The 24,095-nt window shown below is 42.8% G+C and overlaps 1 protein-coding gene across 2 annotated transcripts in view; it reads left to right on the top strand.

The window, feature by feature from the left end:
- CNTN1 (contactin 1) overlaps positions 1-24,095 on the top strand; it is a 988,997-nt gene that overhangs the window by 132,819 nt on the left and 832,083 nt on the right. For both annotated transcript variants that reach the window (XM_085653079.1, XM_085653080.1), the window contains exon 2: positions 15,935-16,030. The gene's annotated coding sequence lies outside the window, so the exon portion shown is untranslated. The remainder of the gene's footprint in view (positions 1-15,934; positions 16,031-24,095) is intronic.

Here is a 24,095-nt window from a genome sequence, read left to right as displayed (position 1 = left end):
TCATAATTTACATAAACGCTCACCATCCTTGTTAATAGAACTTAAAGTTCTAGAAGAGTAATTTGCACAAAATGAAATTCCATAAGCCTCCTTACCTGCTAGTCTATGGATGGTTATCGAAAGGACCCTAAATTCATTTAATTTTCATAAGTATATGCTATATCAAAGGTCCCAATACCTTCGCCCCTGATACTGCCCTACTCCCCGCGGCGCCATTTGAGATTCTCTAATGCAAATTATGTGCAAATTCCCAAGGTCCTAAGGGTCAGACTTGGGGCACGCTCCTTTTCCTTCCTAGCGGCTAAGGCTTGGAATTCCCTCCTGGCACCATTAAGAACCGACCCCTCTGAAACTAGGTTCAGGAATCTTTTAAAAACCTGGCTTTTTAATTCCGATAAATTGCCCACTTATGCCTTCTCTCACTCTTCTCGTGGGTCTCACTGCAGTTTGGTCATAGTGTCAGCGCGGGGATACACCAGTGTGGTCTAACCAGGTGCTTTACAAATCCACATATTATTATTATTGCTATATGTTTTGAACAGCTACGAGTCAAACTGTGTATTGTTTGAGAAGTCCTCCACAATCTGCCTAAGAACCCCTTTAAATATGACTTCATATAATCCCACAATTTATGAATTTCTACCACCCGAGCCAGTCATTGCATGTAGAAATAAGTCTCTCAGCAGTGTACCAATAATGGTTACTGTGATCAGCTTGTAATAGAGTCAGCTGTGAGTCTACACAAGGTGCTCTAGCTCCAATCATCACACAGGTATAGAAATCGTGAATAGGCCCCAGCTTGATGTCAAGCCCAACTCTTTGAAGATCTCTATCAGAATTGTACATCCAGTGCAGGCAGGCTCAGTCTGGCCGTAGTGGGCACCGGGCATTTCCCCGGTGGGCTGGAGGGGTGGGAGCCGGGTTTGTGCCCGTGGGGCAGGTTTTGTCACTGGGGGGGCAAATTTGCAGTAGTGCTGCGATATCGGCCACCTGTAACAAAAGCAGGAGCGGTACTTCATGCTAGCACCCTACCTCCAAGCCCCCCCCCGCTCCCAGGGCTGGCAACCATCAATCTACCAGGGCTGGTTGCTGTTCCCAGTCAGGCCCTGAGTGCAGGATTGGGAACCAAATGCAGCCCTTGTACATTTTGCTGAGTCAGCAGGGGAGCAAGTAAACTCAATGGTTTCCTGGTGGTTTGTGGAATATGTAGGTGAACTTATCTCATCAACATTTTAGCAAACTGAGGTCTAAAGATGCATCTTGCAAAATAGTTTTTCAAATAATTTGGCTAAAGCTGTATAGGTTTTAAATGTAGGATGAAATATTCTAATACTTCCGAGCCTGCACGGTCTCAGGGAACAGCATTTCTCAACAGCAGTGAATCATTTATGTGTCTGTTGCAAAATTGTGTGCAAACCACACATGGTCAGCACAGCCGAAATTATGTTTACACTGAAGAGGAAGCAGTGCTGCTCTTATAAGCTTTTCAGCAATGCAAAAGAACTAGGGTCTCTCGAGGTACCTCCACATGAAAGTGCAGTACTGAGGCATTTATAGGGCTCCTACAACACAACTATGCACCACTATGCATACAATCCGAGAATTGTGCCTTTAATTCAGCCCCAATAGCGCACCTCAACACTGATTTATAATGCAGTACTATAGCAGTACTGACCACGAATTGTATGTTTCATTTTAATGTTCTAAATAGAGTCTTAAATTCCAACGATGCAAAATGCTGTTTGCTTGAATATCAGGAGTGCTGAATGTGGCACACATGACATGGGGTAACCTAGCAGCACTGGAGGCAGGGCATTCATTTTATTCATTGTCTTCCATAGGGAGTTGAAGCAAGTCCCCCATTCTGATGGCTTACGGCATTAACAAGTCTCTTCCAGAGGTCTCTCTAACCTGGAGGTTGACATTTTCAAATCAGGGAGGCACCAGCTTAGCTTTTTAACTTGTGTGATTGGTAAAATGAGTTGGCTAGTAATTAGCACTGTGAGAAAGTGCCATCTTTCTTGCATGGTATGCCCCCACTTTTTGCTAAATTGCTGAATGTACTTTGAATGAGTGTACCCTGGACTCCTGCCAATCAGGTGCCCAGGGCCTATGTTCCTTCCTTAAAACACACAAACTCCAAATTGGCGAACCCTGGCCACATGTCAGCCCCTGGTAAATGGTACCCTAGGTACCCAGGGTCTTGTGACCAGGAAAGGCCCCTAAGGGCTGCAGCACTCATTGTGCCACCCTTAGAGGCCCTGTACCCTTACACACACACACTGCCTTTGCAGGCTGAGTGTCTGGGTGCAGGACAAAAATGAAGAGTCGACATGGCACACATCTCTGTGTGCCATGCCCATTACCTACACTGCCAAGGCATATGTCAGCCACCCCTCTGGCTGGGTGCCTTATGCCCATGGTGTGGGCACAGGAGCAGGAGCCCTGTGCCCCTACAGTACCCAGGTCCATTCCCGGGCACTGTAAGTGCAGTGCTGCCATTTAAGAATACATGGTGCTGAGAGCTCGTCAAACACGAGCTCCCCAGCACCATAATGGCAACACTGAAGACTGGGAAGTTTGGTATCAAACTTCTCAGCACATTAAACTCACACTGATGCCAGTGTGGGATTTAATGTACCAAGCACCCCAGAGGGCATCTTAGAGATGCCCCCTTACAACTAACCTACAATCCATGTCTGCTCTGAGGCTGCCCAGGCTGCCACACAGCAGACACATTGCTGGACCCCTGGGTGGGAGAGCCCCTGCTCTCCCGGGCCTGCAACAATGCACATCCTGGGTGAGGTGATAAATCTCCTCCCCCAGGATGAGCAAAGGGAAGCTTCAAAGGCCTGCCGCCTCTAGGAGTTTCCCCAGGCCACTGCAACCCCCCACTCTGGCGGGAAGCTTGGCCGGAAACCCCATACAAGGACAGGGGATGTGCCAGCCTGCCAACCCCACCCCTCAGGTGGGGGAGGCGAGGTGAAGCACATCTCCGGGCTCTCGCCATCTTGAAGATGGGAGGGCCTACCCTATCAGGATTAGGCTACTGCTCCCCTCCCACAGGAGAGAGGCAGGATAGGGGGTGTACCCACCACAGGACAAGGACCCATTGGTCCCTGGCCTTCACCTACCTGTAACGCCCCTAAATCTAGTATTTAGGGGCACCCTGAACCTTCCTGCCCCAGATTTGAAACTACAAGAAGAGCAAGAAGAACAAAGACCTGCCCTGCAGCTGCTAAAAAGAGGAAGACACCAACTGCTTTGGCCCCAGCCCTACCGGCCTGTCGACCCTCGAACCTGCTCCTGCTCCAGCGCGGCATCTCTTGTGGCCAGCAACCTCAGAAACCCCGGAGGAGCTGGCTACCTTTGAACTCTGATTCCCTGGGACTCCCATGAGTAGAGGCTCTACTCAGAACCTACCTTTCACCCCTGGCAGCAGCCCGGAATCGCGATCCCAGCCCACTCTGCACCCGCCAAGCCTGGCCGGTGCCGGAGTGAACTAAACCCACGAGGACGACCCCACGGCGACTGTGACCCCGAGACCGGCACCCAAGGACCCCCCTCGACAATCCTGGAGAAGCCTGCAGCCTCAGAACAGAGTGCCACCCCAACCGCGATCAACAGAGGGTAAGATTTCCCGACACCAAAAGGCACCCCTGCACCCGGCGCCCCACGGCCCTCTGTGCCCAATCCCGGGGTACCTACCTATCCTCCAACTACCCAACTTACCTCTCGAAGTGGTGGTGGCACCTGAAGAGTCCTCGTCCCCGAGTCTGCAGTCTTTTTCCAAACCGGAGATTTCCCATAGAAATCAATTGAGCGCCCGACGGCTCAAAAGCACCCTGCACCCAGCCGCCCGAGTGGCCCTGGCAGTGAAAACTCTACTCTAACCTACTTCCCCACTTGCCCTGAGTAAGTGACCAGGAGCCCAGCTCCCACAGCCGCGTGGCTTGCCAGACAGCAGCCACCAACCAAGGCCCCCCTATCCCTCATAGGATAACATTGGGCCTAACTCTCTCTGCACCCGGCCGTCCTGAAACCGCTGAGGGTGAACTAACTGTACCTACCTGACACTGGGGGACCCCTGAGTCTATGCCCAGAACTTCAACTCTGCCAGTCGAGTACTTACCCTTAAACCGCTAACTTCATTTTCCTCATAGGGTAACATTGACTGGCTTTTTCTTGGAAATTCTTCTAAGTGTGAACTTTTCAAAACTCAAAATATTCACCAAAAATCAGCCGAGTACCAAAAACGAATTTACTCACCTGCTCTTAGGTGAGCTCCCAGTGCTGGATCTTGGTGCCCAGCACTGACTCTGAAAAGTACCCACAACTATACTTACCTTTAACTCATTTTTCTTCCATAGGAAACCATTGACTGCTTTTCTGTGAAATTTCTTCTAAGTGTTGATTTCTGCAATTTCTAAATATTCCTCAAAAATCGTATAATATCTGAAAACGTAATTACTTACCTGTTTTGGATAAATGTCCCAGTACTGAGTCTAGACACCCAGTACTGGATTACAAAAGTAACGATAACCTACTGTACCTGTAACCTACATTTCCTTCCATAGGGAATCATTGATTGTTTGCTCTGAAATATTTTCTAAGTGCTCACTTTTGAAATAGCTAAATATTAGTTAAAAATCATTACAGTACCAAAGTCGACTTTCAACAGCTGATTCTGAGAACTGACCCAGGACTGGATCTAGGATCCAAGCCTGGAATTACAAAAGTAATCTACAAAGTAATCTGTTGCATATAAATTGAATTTATCATTGAGCTCAATGTATTGTGTTTAGGAATAGAGTTGCCTACTGCAACTATGTGTAACTGTTTACTAAAAAGTCTATTGCATATACAAAAGTATTTTTATGAAACATCTCCTGTCGAGAAAGTATATTTTAATTCCAAGTGTTGGTTCTAAAATAAAACAAGCATATTTTTTTATATACAAACCATTGGCCTAGAGTTCAGTTATTGAGTGTGTGGAACTATTTGCTGACTGAGTGTGTACAACAAATGCTTTACATGTCCTCTGATACTGCCTTACTGCTCGACCAGGCTACCACTTTGGAGAGTAAGGTTATATCTAACTTTGACCTCTGTTAAACCCTTGGGGTCTGTGGACTCTGTGCACCCTGTACCTATTAAGGAACAGTATATACAGAGCCACTTTCTCACAAGCACCCCTTGTTAATCAATACAAAACAGTTATGATGTGTGCAATATGTATATTTTGATTATTAGGGTAATTTTGCACCTTGGCGAAAGCTAATTACATACATTGTGCAATCATGAAAATGTTTTATTTCCTTGTACAAATCGATGTGGTGACTGCATTAACCATCACAGCTTTCGTCAACAATAATACATCGAAAGACCTACTGAATACACATAGCTCTCAGTTATCTCTAAATGCAGCGGGGTTGTGACCAACTAAGCCAGAAAAGCTGCATTACCATTCTTCAGCTTGTGTTCATATATTTGAATGCCTAGTTTGTAAACAAATCTTGCATAGGAATTGCAGACATTACCCAAAATGCAATTTTAGACAATATTATTACCCACATTATGTATGTAATTGAGCTTCATGTGACTCAGTGAGCTACAAAGGGCCACAACCAATTATTGCCTGAGGACACAAACTACACTCTGTCAAGAAACTCAAGCACTGAAGCAATGTCATTGGCTGCCTGACTACAGGGCGGCAGTTACAGGATACAGTGTTTTCTCAATTGTGCCTGTAGGATGCCCTTTCTCTGTGCCACTTAGGGTCAGTGGATCAGTGCATATTTAAATAGTGGACATTGTGCAGAACAAAATATGTATGTGTCTCTGTGAGAGGGAGTGAGAGGTGCCTGCCACACATGGTGTCCAGAAGAAGTCCACCCCTTGCTATGGGAGAGTGCTGGAAGAGGTGACTCCTACTTTCACTTTCCTCATCTCTACTTCTCATCCATCACCCTTATTTCTCACCCCTGTGTCTCATCTATTATTCCTACTTCTTATTCCTACTTCTCATTCATCATCCCTACTTCTCATCCATCATCCCTACTACTCATCCTTCATCCCGTCATCTCACCCTTGCTTCTCATCCCTACCTGTCATTCATCATCCCTACGTCTCAACCATGATTCTTACTTCTCATCCGTACCTCTCATCCATAATCCCTACTTCTCACCCATCATCCATACTTCTTATGCCTGCTTTTCATCCATCATCCCTACTTCTCATCCATCACCCTTACTTGTCATCCATATTTCTTATAAATCATTCCTACTTCTTATCCATCATACATCATCCATATCTCTCCTCCCTACTTCTCTTCCCTACCTCTCATTTATTATGCCTACTTCTCATTCATCATCCCTACTACTCATCCCTACTTTTCATCCATCATCCTTACTTGCAATCCATCAACCCTATTTCTTATCCAGTATCCCTACTTCTCATCCCCATTTCTTATCCATAATCTTGATTCTTCATCCAGCATCCCTTCTCATCCATCATCCCTACTACTTATTTCTCATTCCTCAGTCACATCAATTCACTTTCCATGTTGTGAAACACCCCTTCTCACTCTTTGGTGGGTAACAGCCAATCAGAGGTAAGAGGGATGGATGCATTCTATTTATCCATCCACTGAACAAAACAGCCTTCTCTTTGCACATTCTGCCTGAGGACTGATGAGAGGAAATACAACTGTGTGGTTGCTTTCAGTGAATTCAAGGCTGTAAAGCATTTAATTTTATTTACATTACTTCTTTTCCTTTTACATGGGCCTCTGTGTATTTTGAGGAAGGCAAGGAGCATGGGATGGGCCATAAATGAACATTTGGAGAGAGGACTATACAGTTCATTGGAAACTGGTTTCAGTTTTATATGCAAAAACTCTGCCCAAAGCCTTGCTCGTCATGGTTTCCTACATACATGAGTCCCAGTCAGGCCTTACATCTGCAAACTGACATCTGCAAACTGCAAGAAAAGAAGCTTTCAGACATAAAGGTAGCCTCAAACTATAACATTTTCTTTACTCCAAATGAAGCTGAAACCAAAAAAGGTTTCCAATTAAAAGTATTGAAGAGTTGATTTTAAGCATATTGTTTGGTACATGGTAAACTTTAAAAAGGAAAGGTATTACTTTAGATTAACTGTGTAACCCTGCCTCCAAGTGTTGATTTATGGCCCATGCTGAAAGGACCCAGCTTGATTTTAAGTCCAACTATATGAAGATCCTCAACCCATCAGAACATTCTGTAGAAGCCTGTGTGTGTAAACAGAAAATAACTTACACAAATAAAATGAAATGCTGTACAGCCTTTGATTTACTGAAAGCAAACATTTTACAAAGAGACAGCTGTTTTTTCAGAGAATAGAGCAATAGAATGCAGACCTCTCACTTAATTCTGATTGGCTGTTGCCAACAAATCAGTATGAAGGTCTGATTCACAACATTGAAAGTGTGTTGATATATCTGAGGGGTGAACAATGAAAAGATGGGATGATGGATAAGGTTCGAGAGGTAGGGATGATAAATTAGAAGGAAGGATGATGAATGAAAAGTAGTGATGAGTAGTAGGGATAATGGATGATCCATGAGAAGTAAGGATGAGAAATAGGCATGATGTATGATGGTTGAGAAGTAGGGACTATGGATGAGCAGTAGGAATGATAGATTAGATGCCGGGGTGATGGATGAGAATCAAAGATGATGATGAGAAGTAGGGATGAGAAGCAGATGTGATGGATGAGAAGTAGGGATGATGGATGAGAAGTACGTAGGGATGATGGATGAGAAGTAGGGATTAAGGATAAGAAGTAAGGATGAGAAGTAAGAATGATGGATAAGAAGTAGAGCTGAGAAGTAGGGATGATGGTTGATAAGCAGGGTTGAGAAGTAGTGATGATAACTGAGAAGTAGGGATTATGGATGAGATATAGGGAGGAGAAGTAGGAATGATGGATGAGAAATAGAGATGAGATGTAGGAATGATGAGTGAGCAATGAGGATGCCTTAAAATGGGTGCTGTACAATTTGGGAGGGGGCGACAAAAATAAGAGACCCACATTGGCTCTGGCAGTTCTATTGGTGATTAGTCTCATACAGACCACAAACCGAAGCTATTAGTGTCTGCCACTGACGCCTGGGACTAGGAGGCAGCTAGTCATTCTTCACTGGCCAGCAGCAGTGTCTGGAGTGTAGGTGAACTTAAAAGAAGGACATTAGCCAGTTACCAACTGCATATGTATGTGTGTGCAATATGTATGTACATCATATGCACTCAACCCTAAAGAAGCAAACTTCATTTTAAAATGGGGCTCACCATGCAGTGCTGGTACTCAGTGATTTCCATTGAATGTAAAAAGTGACAATTACCTTATTCCTCCTGTCCCCTAGGTGAGTGCCCAGTGAAAGACAACGGCAGTACCGCCCTGCGCATGCCTCAGGTCAAGTGCTTGTATGAACACCAGAGCTTCATTAACATTTGTGCAGTTGTGCATTGTCCATTTGTGAATGGAAACAAAATAAGTAAAGCATAGTTCAAGACCTAAAATATTTTACCAGATAGGACTTCAACAACATAATCTGTAGATGCCTATGTACATCTTACCAAATATACAAATGGTACCCATCAGGGCCATAGTAGATCTTTCATTGAATTGTGGAAATTGAATACACAACATTTTATTATCCAGTAAAAAGCCACACCACCATATCGCTAAATACAGTTAAGTGTTATTAGTGCCACATGATTATTGAATTCATTTTACTGTATCTTGAAATGCACTAAATTATGGGTTATCCTTGAAATACACATGAAATACCTCGTTGAATGACCAATTCATTAATTGTTTGCTGTTAATAACAGTGAATTTATTATGAAGGAGTGCTTACAATAAATGGTTTTAAATGTGTTAAACAGTAACCATGATTTCGATGAATAGCCAGCAGTCAAATATGAATAGTCATTTTCATAGAACTTGTGCATGCCAGTGAAGGGGAATATTCTGTGCTATATAAAAGGCAATTTATAGTTTGGTTATATTTATGTTCATTTTACAGACATGTTCAGGAGACAATTCTCATCACTGTGACATTTCTTGTGTTTTGAGATATGAGTTACGGCTTGCTTGCAACCTTTTCATAGGCAATGAATGGGAATTTGAAAGTGTAGGGCAGTGTTTCACCTAACAGCTATTGATGTTAAATATTGTAAATCATGAAACTTAGCTGAATGTGTGAAGAAACTACAACGTGACAAATACCTAGTCTACCGTCAAATAGATTGGGCTGAAAAATTACAGATGCTACTTTTATGTATACAGTTCAGACTGGCCTATAGAGCAATCAGGCAGTTCCAGGCGGGCTGGTCAGACATATCAGCATATGGGCTGTTTGTGGGTCTGTTTTATGGTCTGCTTCTGTTTTTAACTATGATTTCTCTGATATTAAAACAAATGTTACCTTCAGCAAGCTCAAATCCACGCAATCTTCCATATCTTGCAAAATACTTATACAGCGCATCTTTATAAGCTCAAAACTGCCCCAATTTGCAAACATGGGGCACTTCTTTAGCTTTGTAATTCATTAATGAAGGTCACATTTATTTTGGTGCCCAAGCCCATTTTCTATCCCAGTCTGATACCCGAACAAAACATTTCCCCAGTATGCCTTTCTTTTTCCTGATTTGATGTGGCTAGTGTTGACTGCTACATGCTCTAAAACTCTATCAGGGTTGAAGGCTTTCACCAGAAAAAGTATGTTTCTGCCTGCAGCCACATATTGGCTCTGAATGAAAGAAAGGAAGAAGAGGCAAGAACCCTGCATTTTAGCGTATCCATAATGTCTCATATTTACTATGGTAATAGCCTTACTGCTGGAATGGCTAATTTGCATACATCTAGTCCTCTGCCACTAAAAACATTAGTTGAACATTACAAGATTATGACCAGGCTGTGGCTATAATAGTAGTTGTGCTGATAGTCTGAGGGGCAGCTTGGCTGCTTGCCGCCAATGCAGGGCCGTACTAGCCTATTGGGCAATCAGGTAGTTTCTGAAAGGCTGGTCTGAGAGTTCAGAGTCTGAGCCAATTTTATGGCTGTTTGTTGACCTTGTTTAGGTCGAGCCTGTTGTGGCTTTTTACTGTTGATTTCCCTAATAATAGAAACAAATATTGACTGCAGCAAGCTCAAATCCATGAAGTCTTTCATACTTTCCAAAACACCTATGCATGTTTTTACAAGTTCAAAACTATCCCAAATTGCAAACATGGACCACTTTTTTAGCTTTCTAATTCATTAATGGGGGACACTTTTTATTTGGGTGCACAGCCTATTTTCTGTCGCAGTCCAAACCTGCTCCTCCATAGTCTCAACTTGCCTATAGTAAAAATACTGGCATCCCATGGCAGCAAAATGATCCAGCTCTAGCAAAGAAAAATTACTTTATGCAATACTTCTCAACTGAGTCATTCTGCTGGCAGTAAATGCACCCACTCCATCAAGCACTGCTTTCTTTAATGAGGTGGCTTAATTGTAGTCTGTCTTTGTCTATTGCTGTTATGCTTAGTAAGTTATTGAATGCAGGTACTTATATTGTGAAGGAAAAACACTATACTCTGTAGCAGTTGTTAAACTAAAATGAATTGCTAGCTATATGGTGGACTACTGATGGCCCCAACATGCACAGTGTTTTCTTCAATGATGACAACATTGATGTTAAGATGTTATGAGTGATGTCTCAAATGTTGTAATAAATGATGTCATTGAACTTCATGAGTGATGTAATATGTGGGTCATAAGCATAGCATGGTGGGGGCACAAGTTATAGTTAGCTCAGTATACTAGTACTTGTGAATTCCAGTGTTTTCTTTTTAGTTTAAAATGTTACATTTTAAATTAGATTTTTACCTAACCATAATGTCACATTAACCTTGGATTTTTTCATTGAGTTTCTGAAGTTTTTTCAATGTAAAGCAAAATGTTACTGCTAGACCGATCTATACCTTCACTTTAACCTTTTTTCAGTGAATTTCTAGGGTTTTTTTAAATGTAAATTAAGGTCTTATTACCCCGGCAGGTGGCAAAACCCCTGCCTCGCACAGCCTTGTGAGGCTGGGAGCAGGACCTAAAAAGTCCTGTCGGAGACCAGCAGGATCACAACGCCCCCATTTTCTTAAAAAATGTGGGCCCAGGGCATGCCTGTGAGGCCCCGACCACAAGGGCTAGGGGGTCAAGGAATCCCTATTCTGCTACCTTATGTCCTTTGTAAGGATAATTTCAAGACACAGGGACCAAGTCCTAGAGTCCAGTAATGGTGGCTGCAAAATTTATGTTCATGTTGTGGTCAGCTAATCAGAGCGCTGGCTCCAAAAAGGATCCTCAGCCAATAAGAAGGCTTCATTATTTTAATTGAAGCCCAACTGTCAATATAAACATTTTATACCTTACGCCCCTGCAATCTCTGTGTAGGTCTGTGAGTGGGTGTGAGAGAGTATGAGTGGTTCTGTGAGTGGGTGCATGAGTGCCTGGGTGGGTCTATGAGTAGCTGTGAGAGTGTCTGAGAGGTTCTGTGAGTGGGTGCATGAGTGCCTGGGTGGGTCTGTGAGTGGGTGTGACAGTGACTGAGTGCATCTATGAGTGGGTGCATGAGTGTCTGAGTGGGTCTATGAGTGTGTGTAAGAGTCTCCTGGGGCCCAGCCAAGATTTAATGGGAGAGGTGGCCCCCTTCCCACGTCGATATCAACCCCGGGGATCCCATTCCAGGGGTCTGGCCAAGGCTTAATGAGGAGGGGGCCATGCAGCCCCCCTCAGTCCTGGGATGCTCTGTGCTTTGATAGAGACCATTGGGGAAGCCTGAATGCCCCTGCGGTTCCTGCCAGCTCCCTGCCTCCAGCGGGAGCCAGCATTGCTATCGAACGCAGGGAGCTGCTAAATATGCAATCTTTCATCTGGTTCCCTTCCCGCATGACAGTGGGCTGGGAAGCAGATAAAAACTCCATTCCAAGAAAGCGGAGTCAGTGTTTGCTTCCGCTTGACAAGAGCTGTCATCTCTCGCCAATCGAAAGCAAACTGCTATGTCCTAGGGTTGGGCACCCCAGGTCATAGCAGGAGCATGCCCCGGGGGTTGAGGGTCCCCAGGACCAATAATGGCTCTAGAGGGGGGTACTCCCTTCTTTAGTATGCACGGGTGGGCCCCTGGGAGGTGGTGGTCCCCAGAGCCTTAAATGACCTGAGAGGGGATCTGCGTGGCCCCTTCCAAATTTTAGAATTATTTGGCCCTTCGGAGGTGGTGGAGCCCTGGGCCCACAGGGGTCTTTATTAGTATTTATTCAGCCCCAGGGTGGTGGTGGTCCCAGGGGCATATTGAAGCCCCTGGAGGGGATCCACCACCCCTCTTCACTATTCTTAAAAAAACCCACGGAGGTGGTGGTCCCCGGTGCTCAATAAGGCCAATGGGGGGGGGCCTGCATAGCCCCCTCCCAAATTTAAATAAAGTTCTGGGGAGGTGGTGGTCCCTGGGGCTAGAAAGAGCCCTAGGAGGGGGCCCCTGTACCTCACGCAATTATTTTTTTAATGTTTGTGCATGCCCCCGGCACCTGGCCCTACCGTAGGATTTTTTTAAAACAAGCGTGAGACCACGCTTGTGTTTTTTTGGGTGTTGTCGGGTATACATGACTCTGTTTAAATGTTGTTGCAAAAATGCTTTTTGAGGACCAGTAACTCCGTGAAGTGACCAAAATCAACATTGCGCAAAGTGGAGTTCCGCAAGTGGTGGAGTGTGTTTCATCACGCCGTTCCAGCTGATTTTTAGCACTGGGTGTTTGTCCCGCTGTGAAGGGCACCACATGCAGCGCAAGAGGATGCTGCCTCTTTCTGTCACTCGGGTAGATATTCTACTGAAGCTTCCGCAACGCAAACGGAAAGTTTCTCGAAGCGAGCGGTAGCGACCATTTCTGGGAGGTGGTCTGGAGCAAGATTTTCCTCCCTCGTGATAGCCAACCTAATGTTGGCAAGCGAGGAAAAAAACTGCGCTGTACCCGGAGTGGGAAAAACTCTGTAAACTCCGTGAACAGAGCAGAATTTCACATCCAGGCCTACCCAGGACCAGTGCTAGGGGGTCAGGGTATTCCTACCCTGTCCCCTTTTCTTTTTTTCTAACTTTTTTTGGGCTGCAAACACTTCCTGGTTAAAGGGTTGGCAGCCGGTCAGATTTAATCACGGGAACTGTTGGATCCTCAGAAGATCCGTGTCCCCAGATATCCATATTTGGTGTTCTTTTAATATCATGGAAGCTACAAAAATTAATTTACACCAATTGACAAATAGGTCCCAATCAGGGACCAAGAGCTACCTTTCTGCCAAATTTGGTGTAATTAGGTTCAGATGTTCGGGCCATAGTGGTGTCTAAAATCCCTATGGGAAATTGCACGGGGAAAATCTGTTCTGGACCCCCCTTTTTCTCAGTCTCCGCTTGACGAATCACCCCAAATCTTTCAACACAGCACATGAACTGCCTGCAATACTAATTGTGAAAAATTGTGAAGATTCGTCAAACGGCACTAAAGTTAATGGCAAAACAAGAAAACACTTTTCCTATGGAAACTAGGTCCTAACTATAACTACCTACTGTCAACTGCCATAGGTAATATATATATATGACCTAGTGGCAGTTGTCAGTTATGGAGCATTCACGGCATAAATAATCTCTTCAATTGTAGCAGACCTGTTTCAGCAAAAATGCCTTCTTCAGTACTTTCCAATTAAAAATGCAAATGGCACACACAACTCTTGATCTTTAAAATGTAACAACCATTGCTCCCATTGGAGGATTTCTCTTAATGACTAGCAATGAATGACCACAGCCGTCTATCACTGCATGTTATCATCTTTGGCTGCCATATTTGTGTGTTGTCATTACATTGGCGCTCCCATAGTATAGTTTTGCCATGCCTCTTGGTGTGCTGGTTATCCCTCGCCCCAGCCACACAAAATGAAAATATTAATCGTAGGAGTCAGTTCAATGACTGGGCATCCTTCAGTTTGAATAACTGATGCTTCACCGATGGAAATAGCTTCAAATGTGGTGGTTCAGGCACATTAACAAACAATCCAGTTGAACAAGTCTCACCTTCAGTGCCAAACTCAGGGCGGGTGCATCCGTTAAATCGTGAGAGTGAATCTAACACAAAAAATGTTTAACAGAAAGTTACGGAGCACTCATGGGGTAAGTAATCTCTTTAATTGTAGCAGACGCGTTTCAGCAAAAAATGCCTTCTTCAGTGCTTTCCAATTAAAAATGCAAATGGCCCACACAACTCTTGATCTTTAAAATGTCACAACTATTGCTCCCATTGGTTTATTTTTCTTAATGACTAGCAACGAAGGACTACAGTGCAAAAACAAGTAAAAAATTTCAAAAAGACAAAACAATTGTATGGTGCCTTATCAGGCCATAAGTAGGCAATTCAAAATTGTTGATCCAAAATAATGAAACGCAACCAGGGTGAGGAGATATTCAAAACATATTTGAATGCTTCCTGAATTCAAAGTACTTTTTGATGTATGAATTCCAGTATTACAGTGATTTAGTTGTGCTTTTCAGAAATGGCCAATTTACAGCAAAGGGGCATTAGTTAACACACACATTTGCAGAACATACATTCTTCTCTAAGGTGAACTTTTGGAATTATTGGCAGATACGTTATTTGTTATTTCCATATTCAATGATACTCATTTTATTATCCTCGCCACAGCTAAGGAAACCCCACTCAAACTGGTTGTCTTTCTATTACCCACCACTGGAGTGACCTTACCTGCTTCAAAGACCCCCTTTCTACTGTCTATTGTCTGTGACAGGGGAGTTAGATAACAGATGGCCCAGTCATTGTGAACTAAATGTGAGCTTCCTCCGCTTTTTATTTAAATGCATCTCCCAAGTTCAGCTTTAGTGGTTCCTGGAAATGGCAGCTTCTGTAATCCTATTTTCTCCTCTTGCTGCTGGTGAGCCACAGCAGAGGTTATTGAGCCAAGCAACCCCATTGCCTCCTGGTTGAGTATTAATTATGCATTACGTCACACCTTTTGGCGCTAGTGTGAGCTGGGAAGGAATCTAATTACAGGTACTACAGGAGGGTCTTGGACTGACTTAAATAGTTTTCACACTTGTACCTGTGAAGGCAGAACATACTCAACTTTTTACAATTGATTTTTGTGTCATTTGTACTAAAATTCTTAAGTTTTTAAAACAAAATGTTCATTGCATAGTAAAATCTTGCAAGAATTAAACTGCTATGTCTTTTTGTACCCCAAATTATACAAGCATGCTTTTAAATAAAAGGGCAAGCTTGTCAAAGGAAATTTGGCATATGCCAATGCAGTGATAGCACGTTGTAGACCCTGCTACTACAGAAACATGTTAGTAAGCACAACTTTTAGCCTTCACTTTTAAACATTATGCATCTTGGCTGTGCGGGTTCTATGATACACTTTACAATGTACTTAATTTCAGAGGTAGGCTTAAATATTTCCAAACTGTTTAGACTGCAGCAGTGCCTACTTTTAAAATCCCAAAGATGGGTGGAGTACATCCCCCTATTGACATTTTACATTTATGCCACCTGTGCTGGAATTGCAAAGTTTTACCATGAGCATACCTGACAGTTAAATATGTCAGTAAGTGGTGTCCAATAAAGTGTCATGTTTTGGGCCAAGGGCACGTAGTGAGTGATTGTTTAGCTGCACAGACTCTCAATGCGCAGAATTCCAAATAAGTCAGCAAATGGTGCCAATAAAACAAAAAACGGATGTATGTATGTGTGTGTGGGGGGCTATGAAAAGAACATTTTCCTGCAATGCGATTTATTATGCTAGTTCTTAATTGATTTGCCTTTTAGTTAGTTTAATGTATCTTGTGTTTACTTTTTAGATAAGGTGCGATGGACAACGTTGAGAACACTGTAAACTGAAACATTCCATTCATCCAGACATATTGTACACTTGAGCGGCAGCAGGATCTTGCCAGGTAACCCACCAAGGCAATATGTATATTTAGTTTGCTGAGAATCTTGTAAGAACTATTGTACATCAATTGAACACTTAGTAGCGGCTGATAACAGAAATCTGTCTTTTTGAAAGGTTCTCATGAGTAAAGTTACAAGACCATTACATCTTTGAGGGAATTTGAAAGAGGCATGAACAGTAATGTCACATGAATTTTCAATTTATTTAAGACTGTCTCATTATGCAGATGGGAAATGACATGATGTTTTATACACCAGAGAGAGGCAAAATAAGCAACTTAAATACAAATATGGAGGGGATACATTAGCTAAATTAGCCAATGATAAATGAACAAATCACAGAATAGAACATTAAGAAACCCTAAAAACAGAAATATGAATCCCTTTATATCAATGTATTGCATCTACTGACATCGCGGAATGATAGAATTTGAAATCCAATTTTTGTATAACATCTAATAGATGAGTCAGATGTCTTTATCACAGATACACATCATTTCATAAGAGCCAATGCCAACAGATTATGAAATGTATAGCCCTGTCATTATTTCATTAGATTATGTTTAATAGGTTCTATTTTAGACTTGGGGTTAATTGAGGTTAAAACAAAGGTTTTAAATTGAAATAAAAGATAACATTTTGCTATCTACAGTTGCAAAGTAGACAAGTACAGTTTTTAATGCAAGGAATCATTCGACCACTCTTTTTGCTACAATAATAAAAGAGTTCTGGAGATCTTTTGGATGTATATTATTAATGTAAACATTTAAGAATATCCAAACGTACTCACGCTGGACCTTATTGATGGGGTTTGAATCATGAAACCTAGGTATATTAATATTTCAAAATTCAATTACTGCAGATAGATCATGAATGTATTTTAGACACTACGAGTAACCAGGAAATTAATGCAAGATGCTGTGTGCAGGAAAGATCAATCATGGTGGTTATGTAAAAGGAGTTGAGAGAGTGGGTGTTGGAGAGCCTAGTGTGGCAGCTGAATTTGGGTGTGGGATATTAAAGGAGTAGGCTCTTATGTGACAAAATTACTTTTGAAGAGATATATTGAGTGTTTAATTGAGGTTAGTCACTTGTGGGATTCCTAATAAAGGATGCAGTTCCTTTGTAGAGATATATGGACATCTCAGTAAAGAGAGGAAAAGACATGGACACAATATGATATTTGTGGATGGTTGACTGAATGTTCTGCACATGTTTCTATTGCAAACATGCATCCATCCTGTGTGGATGCGAAAAGAAGGTGGGGTGATGCAAATATGATTAAGTAGAAAGTTGCTAGCAAAATACATTGTGGTCCTTTATAATCAGTTAGGATAGAAAAACGTAGGTAACACATGGTTTTTTCATGTTGTTATCACATTCCCTGGACCTTGAAGCAGAAAAGCCTCATCCTTGGTCTTAAAGGATCATTTGCAAAAAGGTAAATGTTTGACCATATTTCATGCCTGTTTCATCGTGATATATCTGGAATTGTCTCCAGGGCTGATAATATGATTGAAATTGTCTTGATTAAGAACAATTATGATTATGCCTCTATATGTTAATTATGTTTAATTGCATAGCTGCTGTAGCCAGTACTGTAGGCTCCCTCTGGCTGGTGTCACGTTTTTATGTTTCCTTAAGATCAGGAATTTTATTTAAATGTAACACTTATGTGACATGCGCCAGATAACTATAACTCGCACCCCTGCCATGCACAGTTGTCTCATCAATAATGTAATTACAAATGTTGCAGTGATATTATCAATGATGTCAGAGAACATGTCACAAGTGATTTAATGTCTGAGATCATTAGCAGTGTATGGCGAGGGTAAAAGGTATTGTTACCTTAGAGCATGAGTTATAGTTACTTGAGATAACGATAACTGGTACATTTCAGTAGTTTTGTTAATTTTAAGCAGTATGTTTTAATTGGCATTTTCACCTAATGGTGAAGTTCCTTTAACCTTTAGTTTTTTCAGTACATTTCTAGGGTTTTTCTTTTTTTGTTAAAAACGCCAACCTCACATCAACATATGTCTGCACCAACCCCGCAGGAGCTTTTTTTAAAGATCCCTACCCACACTCTCACAGGTAGGAAAACTATAGTGTCCTAGGGATAACTCCCCAGGACACAGTGAGTGAGCTGTCCCGGGGGATAGTGTGCCCAAAGCCTTTCAGGGCTTGGGTAGGGGCTGCATGTGCTCCCCACACCTTTAAATTAAGGTCGGCCCGAAGAGATTGGATCACCGGGGCCTGTTGAGGCTCGGAGAAAGGGGCTGCATGCCCTCTTCCCTTTTAATTGAAGTTTGGTCCCAGAGGATAGGGTCTCCTAGAGGCTCGGGTGGGGACCATGCACTCCTACTCTAAATATTTACAACAGAAAGTAAGTCTCCTGAGTCATTAAAATAAATGACCTGAGGAGAACTTGTCAGATGTTTTTAAGCACTCCTAGCTGGAGCTCTGTGCCCTTCAGCTGGAGTGCAAGGTCCTCTTGTAGTTGTTTTTATGATTGCATTGTGGGCTTAAAAATGTTAAAAGAAGGACATGTTGGTTTTATTATTTACAATGAGAGGGTGTTCTGTAATTTGCATGGGGGCTTGGCCCCAGGCAAATGAGGAAATCACTTAGCCTCTGTGCCTGCCCCATATTATGGACAAACATAGTGCTAAGATGCGCACTGACAGTGTGCCACAAAAGGGTAGCGTACTGTTATAGTTCCTCCTTAGGGCAGACCTCGGAGGGGGATAAAATGGGTTCCAATTCCATTGAACCCCCACACATCCCTCTGGAGGCAGGTAAAGTCACTCACTGCACCTGCCTGCAGGGACTCTCTAAGTCTTTTTTAATAAAACAACAAGGACCAACCCATATACCCAGACCGAAACCTGGATCAAATTCTAGAGCAAACACAGTGTTCTGTGGGTCAAATGTATTCAAAGATGTACTAACCTACCAACAACTAATCTCCCATGGATATAGTAGTGTACCATTAAATGATTCTCAAGGTCTAACATAATCTGCAGATGCAATGTAGTGTTTCAAAAACATCAAATATCATAGGTCAAATTCTAATGCAGACGGTGGAAAAAGTGTTCAGTGCGTGATACATATTTACATATTTTTACATATATACATCATACAACCATAGAGTATCAACATAAAGTTCCCCACAACATCAACATGAATACATCAACATATTGGATCGTGTGAGAGTGAGACCCTTACAGGAATGTCGACGTTGCAATCCAAAATGGAATCAATCTGTGCACGGAGCTTGAAAGCAGCAACTCCAAATTTTACTGAATGGTGTCCTCCCTAAGGCAGTGTGATTTAACAGCTGCCGTATGGGCAGTGCCTTCATCATATTAGAGCACACTTTCCAGGTGTGCACCAAGTTCACCTTTTGAAAGGTACACCGTGGCACAAACAGGGAAAGGGCACCCTATGTATAATACAGACCGTAGTGGTTGCTGACTCATATTGACTGAAAAGAGGTAAAGGACAAACCTATTGAGATGTGGACAGATGAAATGAAATCAAAATTGAATTTGTGAAGCACACTACTACCCTGATGTCTAGGTGCTAGATGTCCTATTGTTGCAAGGATTCTGCTTATTAACAAAACTAGGCCTGGGATTACCGGGCGTCAGCATGTAGGGACTCAGTTTACATACCATATCAGTACCTTTGGGCCCAAATCCAGGCTAACTCATGTTGCTTTACCTGTCCTCCTAAAGAGACAGATAACCTAACACCCCAACTCACAACACTCTGAACTCTCTCAGGAGTTGCGGTAACAGGCCATCACCTTCTGGTCTCTCACTCATACATGTTCTCAATAAAGGAAAGAGATATGAAGAAAGCTTACAATATTTGTTGAAACTAATGTGGTCTATCATAAAAAACTGTGCTGCAATTGACAGACATATGCATGTTAATAACAGCACAATTAATAAACTGTACACAAGGAAAAGCACTATCATAGCGAATGACAAATCAGCCTAAGCCGACCCTAACAATGAAAGCACAGTATTCAAAGTAAGGGTAGGCTTAGGCTATTTCCGAAACACACTGCACATTTTGTTATTTAGTTTTTCTGCTGGGATTCTGTCTGTACATCGTGTAAGGTCAAACAACATTGTACACTGCTTTTCTCTGTGGTTAGACACTAACACCGAGACATAGAACAGAGCGCTGGACCCCATACCTGAGAGTCATAATCAGTGGCTCTGCATCTCAGGCACGCAGCTGTTTTGTCTCATAACCTTTTCTCTGCAAGCCTCGCTTCGCTCTGTTTCGAGAACGGCAAGCCTTGGCTAATATGATAAGACTTGTTCTGTTCTGTTCGAAAAACAGCAGCTGGATCTTTCTAATATGTGTAGCTGTTAGTATCCGACAACAGAGAAAAACAGGGCACAATGTTGTTTGACCTTGCACGATGTAGAGACAGAATCCCAGCAAAAAAGCTAAATAACAAAACGTACAGCATATTTAGAAAATAACAGTGTGGAATAAAAACAAGCATGTTACTCTGTAACATGTGTAAAGCACTATCAGCCTATTATGCGTGTAGTTCAGCTGACATAAGGAAAAACAATAGTGGGCCCTATAGGAGACTAATACACTGATAACTAAATAAAAAATGTAAGGCAAAAGATAAGCAAATTCAAAGCTCAAATTATAAGAGTTGTATAATAAAATAGATCAAAAAAGGTAATGTGTCAAATTAGAAAAGTTGCCAAATTTATGGTGTGGCGAAGGTATCCATAATGTTACTCGCAAATTCGAAGGAGAGTAAATCCAGAACAGATTCCATCTCCGCAGACGATGATTGATCCACAGCCCAGTTAAAAAATTCCAGAGAGCAGACATGATTCTCAGCCTCAGCTGATGCTGGGAAGACAGCAGAGTAACCCACATCCATGTTATTAGAGCAAGCATTTAGTATTCCATTTGCCAACGCCCTCGTCTACTCTGGAAGGAGTGGCTCATAGCTCGCATTCTAAAGAAGCCGCAAGCCCAATGGACAACTTTGAAAATGGGTTGCTAATAGACTCATCATGTCCACTAAAGCCGGCATCGGCAGAGCAAGACAATTATCCAGTGCCCATTCGAAGGGGCACCCGAGGCAGTGAAGCACGAGTTGCATGCAGGTAAACCAGGCGGGTCAGAATGACAATGGCCAATCAAGGATCAGTTCCTGGAGCATGTGGATTCCCAAGAATCAAAGAATGCGCTTGTGGCTTGTGGTAGGTCCAGCAGGCTTGCAAATGGAACATCCATTGTGGAGAAAAAAATAAAACTAAAATGACCCAAATGAGGAATACCAGCAGCGGCAAACCCCAGAACACACTGTTGAAAAGGGGATGAATAAAAGCTGATATTGCTACAAAAATGGTTTAGAGTGAACTTATTAAGACATACCGGACAATTTAAAAAAAAGATCAAGGCCGGCTGTTAGAAAAGGGGGTCTCTAGTTCGCAATGGTTTGCAGTTTTGTCCAAGTAGGAACCCTTCTTTCTAGTCAGGGTAAGGGGGATACACTTCTAAAATAACCCCTGCTCACCCCCTTGGTAGCTTGGCACAAGCAGACAGGATTATCTCAGAGGCTGTGTGTAAAGCATTTGTGCACACACACAGTAATAAAGTGAAAACACTACAGATGGACACCACACCAGTTTAGAAAAAGTAATCTTTATCTAAACCACACAAGACCTGCATGCCAAAAATCCACAATACAGTAATAGAAATATGACTTTCAAAAGGTAGAAACAGTTCTGTTCATAGCAAATGACAGATTTGACACTTTTCACACAAACTACCTTGGATGCGTCATGCGCCCAAACAAAAACTGTCGCAAGGAAGGTGATGAATTGATTCCTTACGCCCAGGGAAGGTGATGCGTTGGGTTCTTACTTCAGGGGAGGTGATGTGTCGGTTTCTTACTGTGCGGGGAGGTGATGCATTAGTTTCTTAGTGCGGCCCCGGTGTTCTTGTTGGTGTGGTGCCCAGATACGATGCGTGAGGATCAAGGATGCGTCAGTTCTTGCAGCCGCAGTCCCATGATGCATTGGTTCTTACAGCTGCACAGCCAGGCCTGCGTCGGAATCAGTGTGGTGGTCTCAGACTTCGTAGATCGGTGAACTCGATGCAGCATGCAGTGATTTCTCAAACCGAGTGCAGGCACTGCGTCGGTTTCTTTGGCAATGCATCGGAAACAGGTGCGGATGTGCTGCGCTTCTCATCGTTGTGTTGCGTTCCCAGCTCCCAACAGCAGGAAAACCTCCAGAGGCACAGAACGCAAGCAGGCACCTCCTGGCAGGTCAGAATTCCCTGCAAGGAAATTCAGGGGCGCTGGGGGTGAAGTCTTTGTATCCCTGAGACTTCAAAACCAGGAGGCAAGCCCTTGGAGATCTTCCTCAAGCAGGGTGACACTGCACACAGCAAAGTCCTTGTCCTTTCCTTGGCAGAAAACAGCCACTGCAGGCCAACCCCAGATAGCACATAGCAAAGGGGCAGTACTTCTCCTCAGTTTCTCCAGCTCTTCGCCTTGGCAAAGGTTCCTCTTGAATCCCAGAAGTAATCTAAAAGTCTGGTTCATAACTCTCAGTTTGCAGCGAATTTGTCTGATTTGATGTCCCCATTTGTGTTAAGTTTTAAACACTTTCAACTTATCAGGAATATTTACCTTCACTTTTAGGACCTGTTGGATTCCTTGAGTAGCTACCTCCTTTTGAATCTAGCCCTTCGAGACTGCATTGTGGGGTTCCTCCCAGAGTTCCACCTTGTTTAACATCTATTTGGCACCTTTGACGTGAATTGTCAAGGTGTTGGGCTTTGAGATATTTCTGTATGCTGATGATACTCAGCTGATTATTTTCCATCAATGACAAATACTCAAATACTCTGAGATGCAGGGTAAATTTAGATGCTTTTCTTTCTGAAGTAGCAGGGTGCTTGCAGGTACGTTGTTTAAAACTTAATGCAGACATTTTGCTTTTCGGTGAAGCCTGCAAGGTCTGAAATGATTCTTGGCGTCCTTTGTTGTTGGTTCTTGCACCCAGGCCTAAAAGGGTGGCAAAGAATTTGGGTTTTTGAAGTGATGATTCTCTTTCAGTGCAGCAACAGGAAGATACAGTGTGCAGGAGCTGTTTTAGACTACTGTGCACTCTTTGCAGATTATTTTAGTGGATCCCAGTGACGTGGCAAAGGAATATCATTAAGGCATTGATTATGAGTAGGCTACACTATGGGATCACGCTATACATGGGCATGCCGGATTATTTGTGCCCATGTCTTCACTCAATACAGAATGTGGCAGCAAGACTGATTTGTAACAGGCCTAGCAGGGGTTCCTCTTCGGCCTGTCTCAATTCTCTTCACTGGCTTCCAGTTTGTAAGAGAGTAATTTTGAAGCTAGTTTGCCACATGCTCAGAGCACTTTATGACAATGGTCCAGTAATCCTATGTGACAGAGTTGCATTTCATAAGCTAGTGCAGGATCTCTGCTCCACTAATCAGGCTTTCATATACTGTAGACGAATAAAGAATGCCACTGGAAGAATCCTATTCTGAATCGACGATTGACATCGGATCTGTTAGTCTTTCGAAGAATGTTAAAGACTCTGGTCCGGGCTTTTCACACTTTAGTCTATCTGCACTCTTTCCTGTCTTACATTCTGCATGGTGCCGTGACACTATCTCTGAGTACCCACGCACTCCTAAAAAAAAGGTACAAAATAAAACTTGGTTGTTTCCACTTTAACGATTTAGTTAAGGTTAGCACTGGGCAAGTATGAGGTCTAGAGCTGGTTTATAATGCTTTAATGGAAATTTCCAAATCCTCGCTCTGGTAGCCTCTAGATTACAGAAGAATTTGCAGGCTCTATGAAGACAATTGTAAAGAGATCTAACAATGCGATTACTCAACAACTCTACCACATTGCCCTGATCAAAGATGGAGAGCAAACAGTTGAAAAAACAGGGAATAAAATGCAGGAAAGTAACAATATCAATTAAGTAAGCATGTGGAACAAGAGGCAAGACCGACATAAAATCAGTTAC

This window comes from Triturus cristatus, chromosome 4_1, assembly GCF_964204655.1.
Source record: "Triturus cristatus chromosome 4_1, aTriCri1.1, whole genome shotgun sequence".
Lineage (NCBI taxonomy): Eukaryota > Metazoa > Chordata > Amphibia > Caudata > Salamandridae > Triturus > Triturus cristatus.
Note: the sequence above shows the minus strand (reverse complement) of the source record. Positions and strands in the feature narration are given on the sequence as shown.